This window comes from Bubalus kerabau, chromosome 17 (genome assembly GCF_029407905.1).
Source record: "Bubalus kerabau isolate K-KA32 ecotype Philippines breed swamp buffalo chromosome 17, PCC_UOA_SB_1v2, whole genome shotgun sequence".
Classification (NCBI taxonomy): domain Eukaryota; kingdom Metazoa; phylum Chordata; class Mammalia; order Artiodactyla; family Bovidae; genus Bubalus; species Bubalus kerabau.
The window spans coordinates 63,540,083-63,546,179 of NC_073640.1; the positions used below are offsets into that span (position 1 = coordinate 63,540,083).

Sequence of the window (6,097 nt, forward strand, 5' to 3'; positions counted from 1 at the left end):
ATCCCTCCCAGCATCAGTCTTTGCCAATGAGTCAACTCTTCGCATGAGGTGGCCAAAGTACTGGAGTTTCAGCTTCAGCATCATTCCTTCCAAAGAAATCCCAGGGCTGATCTCCTTCAGAAGGGACTGGTTGGATATCCTTGCAGTCCAAGGGACTCTCAAGAGTCTTCTCCAACACCACAGTTCAAAAGCATCAATTCCTCGGTGCTCAGCTTTCTTCACAGCCCAACTCTCACATCCATACATGACCACTGGAAAAACCATAGCCTTGACTAGACGGACCTTTGCTGGCAAAGTAATGTCTCTGCTTTTCAATATGCTATCTAGCTTGGTCATAACTTTTCTTCCAAGGAGTAAGCTTCTTTTAATTTCATGGCTGCAGTCACCATCTGCAGTGATTTTGGAGCCCCCCAAAATAAAGTCTGACACTGTTTCCACTGTTTCCCCATCTATTTCCCATGAAGTGATGGGACCAGATGCCATGATCTTTGTTTTCTGAATGTTGAGCTTTAAGCCAAGTTTTTCACTCTCCATTTTCACCTTAATCAAGAGGCTTTTTAGTTCCTCTTCACTTTCTACCATAAGGGTCTTGTCATCTGCATATCTGAGGTTATTGATATTTCTCCTGCCAATCTTGATTCCAGCTTGTGCTTCTTCCAGCCCAGGGTTTCTCATGATGTACTCTGCATAGAAGTTAAATAAGCAGGGTGACAATATAAAGCCTTGATATACTCCTTTTCCTATTTGGAACCAGTCTGTTGTTCCATGTCCAGTTCTAACTGTTGCTTCCTGACCTGCATATAGGTTTCTCAAGAGACAGGTCAGGTGGTCTGGTATTCCCATCTCTTTCAGAATTTTCCAGTTTATTGTGTTCCACAGTCAAAGACTTTGGCATAGTCAATAAATCAGAAATAGATGTTTTTTGAGAACTCTCTTGCTTTTTCGATGATCTAGCAGATATTGGCAATTTGATCTCTGGTTCCTCTGCCTTTTTGAAAACCAGCTTGAACATCTGGAAGTTCACAGTTCACGTATTGCTGAAGCCTGGCTTGGAGAATTTTGAGCATATGACCGTAATCCAAGCCTATGCCCCAACCAGTAACGCTGAAGAGGCTGAACGGTTTTATGAAGACCTACAAGACCTTTTAGCACTAACACCCCCAAAAGATGTCCTTTTCATTATTGAGGACTGGAATGAAAAAGTAGGAAGCCAAGAAAAACCTGGGATAACAGGCAAATTTGGCCTTGGGAGACGAAATGAAGCAGGGCAAAGGCTAATAGGGTTTTGCCAAGAGAATGCACTGGTCATAGCAAACACCCTCTTCCAACAACACAAGAGAAGTCTATACACATAGACATCACAAGATGGTCAACACCAAAATCAGATATATCCTTTGCAGTCAAAGATGGAGAAGCTCTACACAGTCAGCAAAAACAAGACCGGGAACTGACTGTGGCTCAGATCATGAACGCCTTATTGCCAAATTCAGACTGAAATTGAAGAAAGTAGGGAAAACCACTAGACCATTCAGGTATGACCTAAATCAAATCCCTTATGATTACACAGTGAAAATGAGAAATAGATTCAAGGTACTAGACATGATAGATAGAGTGCCTGATGAACTATGGATGGAGGTTTGCAACATTGTACAGGAGACAGGGATCAAGACCATCCTCATGGAAAAGAAATGCAAAAAATCAAAATGCTGTCTGGGAGGTCTTACAAATAGCTGTGAAAAGAAGAGAAGTGAAAAGCAAAGGAGAAAAGGAAACATAAGCATCTGAATGCAGAGTTCCAAAGAATATCAAGGAGAGATAAGAAAGCCTTGCTCAGCGATCAATGCAAAGAAATAGAGGAAAACAACAGAATGGGAAAGACTAGAGATCTCTTCAAAAAAATTAGATACCAAGGGAACATTTCATGCAAAGATGGGCTCCATAAAGGATAGAAATTGTATGAACCTAACAGAAGCAGAAGATATTAAGAAGAGGTGACAAGAATACACACAAGAACTGTACAAAAAAGGATCTTCACGACCAACATAATCACCATGGTGTGATCACTCACCTAGAGCCAGACATCCTGGAATGTGAAGTCAAGTGGGCCTTAGAAAGCATCACTACGAACAAAGCTAGTGGAGGTGATGGAATTCCAGTTGAGCTATTTCAAATCCTGAAACATGATGTTGTTAAAGTGCTGCACTCAGTATGCCAGCAAATTTGGAAAACTCAGCAATGGCCTCAGGACTGGAAAAGGTCAGTTTTCATTCCGATCCCAAAGAAAGGCAATGCCAAAAAATGCTCAAACTACCGCACAATTGCACTCATCTCACATGCTAGCAAAGTAATGCTCAAAATTCTCCAAGCCAGGCTTCAGCAATACGTGAACTTACAGATGTTCAAGCTGGTTTTAGAAAGGCAGAGGAACCAGAGATCAAATTGCCAACATCTGCTGGATCATTGAAAAAGCAAGAGAGTTCCAGAAAAACATCTATTTCTGCTTTATTGACTATGCCAAAGCCTTTGACTGTGTGGATCACAACAAACTGTGGAAAATTCTGAAAGAGATGGGAATACCAGACCACCTGACCTGCCTCTTGAGAAACCTGTATGCAGGTCAGGAAGCAAGTTAGAACTGGCCATTGAACAGACTGGTTCCAAATAGGAAAAGGAGTATGCCAAGGCTGTATATTCTCGTCCTGCTTATTTAACTTATATGCAGAGTACATTATGAGAAACCCTGGGCTGGAAGAAGCACAAGCTGGAATTAAGATTGTTAGGAGAAATATCAATAACCTCAGATATGCAGATGACACCACCCTTATGGCAGAAAGTGAAGAGGAACTAAAAAGCCTCTTGATGAAACTGAAAGAGGAGAGTGGGAAAAGTTGGCTTAAAGCTCAACATTCAGAAAATGAAGATCATGGCATCCGGTCTCATCACTTCATGGCAAAGAGATGTGGAAACAGTGGCTGACTTTACTTTTCTGGTCTCCAAAATCACTGCAGATGGTGACTGCAGCCATGAAATTAACAGATGCTTACTCCTTGGAGGGAAAGTTATGATTGACCTAGGTAGCATATTCAAAAGCAGAGACATTACTTTGCCAACAAAGGTCCATCTAGTCAAGGCTATGGTTTTTCCACTGGTCACGTACGGGTGTGAGTTGGACTGTGAAGAAAGCTAAGCACGGAAGAATTGATGCCTTTGAAATGTGGTGTTGGAGAAGACTCTTGAGAATCCCTTGGACTGCAAGGAGATCCAACCAGTCCATTCTGAAGGAGATCAGCCCTGTGATTTCTTTGGAAGGAATGATGCTGAAGCTGAAACTCTAGTACTTTGGTCACCTCATGCCAAGAGGTGACTTATTGGAAAAAACCCTGATTCTTGGTGAGATTGGGGGCAGGAGGAGAAGGGGACGACAGAGGATGAAATGGATGGATGGCATCACCGAGTCAATGGACATGAGTTTGAGTGAACTCCGGGAGTTGGTGATGGACAGGGAGGCATGGCGTGCTGCAATTCATGGGGTCGCAAGGAGGCTGACACGAATGAGCGACAGAACTAACTTAACTGACAAGCTAGAATGTGAAGCACACAACTCTTAGAAAGGGCTACTTCATACTAACACTTCCAAGGAGAAAAATGTCTTGACATTCCACTTCTTCAAGGATCAAACTTATTAGTCACTGCAGTGGCCCAGCGAAAGTGCACCCTGAGGGAATGTAGGATGGAGAAAAGCAGGCACCATACTGTGCTTTGGACATTCTGGCCTTGGTATTTCAGGACGGGTCTTTTGTGTACACCCACCTCTTCAGCAAGTCTAGAGAAGTTTGCGGGAGTTTCTCCTGGTTTCAGATCTCTCAGTTATTGGTTGATGACCCCAATTTTGTTTGCAGTGTATTAACATACATAGTGCACAGTTAAAAGATAATGAGTAGAACTTTCATGGTGGTCCAGTGGTAAATAATCTACCTGCCAATGCATAGGACCCAGATTTGATCCCTGGTCTGAGAGGATACCACATGCCTCGGAGCAACTAAGCCCGTGCAACACAAGTACTGAGCCTGTGCTCTAAAGCCTGTGTTCTGCAACAACAGTAACCCCAGTAATGAGAAGCCTGTACACAAGTAACTGGAAAGTCACTTCTGCTTGCTGCAACTAGAGAAAGCCCACGTACAGTAAAAAAAAAAAAAAAAAAAAAAAGGCTTAGTACAGCCAAAAAAACAAAAAGACATTGAGTCCTCTGGACTGACCAAAAGAAGCATCAAAATGCCAGTCTCCAACCATACCCCAGCCAAGTTTATGTGGAGAATTCATAGCCTGATTGCTGTAAAAAGAGAAAGAAGTCAGCAAAATGAAGACTTAGCATAGCCAAAAATAAATTTTAAAGATTATCAAAGAGAGGAAAAAACTTTTAATGAGAAATGCATACTTCTTTATACAACTTTCTGTTCCACGCTTATGATGACAAAGCTTCAAATACTTACATGAGAAAAAGTTGTTTACATCATAATACATAATACTTAAGCGAATACTTTAATGTAATGGAATGTCAGATTACTATATGATCACCTGACGGTAGTTAGGCAATTTACTTCTTGTTGAAAAATTGTAATATATTTTCTCTCATTTCTTTGTTGTCTGTTTCTGAAAGATCTGTCAGTTGTGGACAACAAAGCACATTGTAAAATATAAAGTCTTAAGAAGACACTAGAATTTTTTTCACCAAAATTATCAACTTGGCACTATCTGTAACTGTTTCTATGTGATTTATCTGACTGAACTCAAGTCCTAAAGGAACTGTCTTTCTTTACATTTACAGGGCACCCACTATGTTCCCTGTCATCGTCTACGTGCATTTTAATGTTACAAAAGTCTCAAAATAACCCATTGACTTATGTATTTGTTAGTGTAAAGCAGGAAAGAAATGTAAACTAAACATTAAAACTGGGTCATAACATGTGGATAGACAAAGCAACGCTAAGGAAAACCTATTAAAAAAAAAAAAATAGGATGGCAGGGTTTAAGAGATTAGCACTGAAACATGTATATTACCATATGTAAAAGAGCCAGTGGGAGTTTGATGTTCTAGCAAGTGCTCTCGGACAATCTGGAGGGATATGGTGGGGAGAGAGCTGGGTTCAGGCGGGAGGGCACATATGTACGCCTATGGCCTATTCATGTTGATATACAACAAAAACCATCACACTATTGTAAAAAAAGAAAAAAAAAATTAACGGATGGTGAGTTAGGCTGAACAGATGATCAAAGCTTTCCCACACCTAACACATTGGTGTAGTTTTCCTACAGTTTGAATTTTCTGAGGGTCAGAAAGTTGATATATTTTACTGTATTGTCTACATGTGTAAGTTTTCACTGCAGAATGGATTCTCAGATGATCTGCAATGTCATTTCTTGTCACTGAAGGGTTTGCCACATAAATAACATTTACATGGTTTCTCTTATGTATGAACTGCCTAATGGGCAGTTAATGCTGAACATGCACTAGAAACTCTGATACATTTATTTCACTTGTATGTTTTCAATACACGATGAATTCTCTGATGAATTATAAGGCCTAGACACTTGACTAAAGGCATTGTCACACTCACGACATTTGCACTAATATGTTTCTCACAACTGTCACATTTCTAATATTTCTCTCTAGTATGAATTCTCCAATGGTTTCTAAGTTTGTCATTTCAAGTAAAGCACCAGCCATATACATCATATTTATATGGTTTCTCCTGTCTGAACTGCCTGATGATGAGTTATGGATGATTGTGCCTAAATGGTTTGTCAAAATTTTTTATATTTGTAAGGTTCTCTCCAGTATGAATTGTCTGATGAACTGCAAGGTTTGCATTCACACTGAAAGCCCTGCCACATATACCTCATTTATATGGTTTCTCTCCAGTATGAACTCTCTGATGAACAGCAAGGTTTCCAGTATGACTGAACTCCTTGCCACACACATCACATTTATATGGTTTCTCTCCAGTATGAACACTCCAATGAACACCAAAGTTTGAACTTACTCTGAAACCCTTGCCACATATATCACATTTATATGGTTTCTCTCCAGTATGAAGTC

The 6,097-nt window shown here is 40.4% G+C and overlaps 1 protein-coding gene across 2 annotated transcripts in view; it reads right to left on the reverse strand.

Annotated features, from left to right (window-relative positions):
* The window catches only part of LOC129631045 (zinc finger protein 665-like), a 53,610-nt gene that overhangs the window by 39,785 nt on the left and 7,728 nt on the right, over positions 1-6,097 (reverse strand). The gene's annotated exons all lie outside the window — the stretch shown is intronic.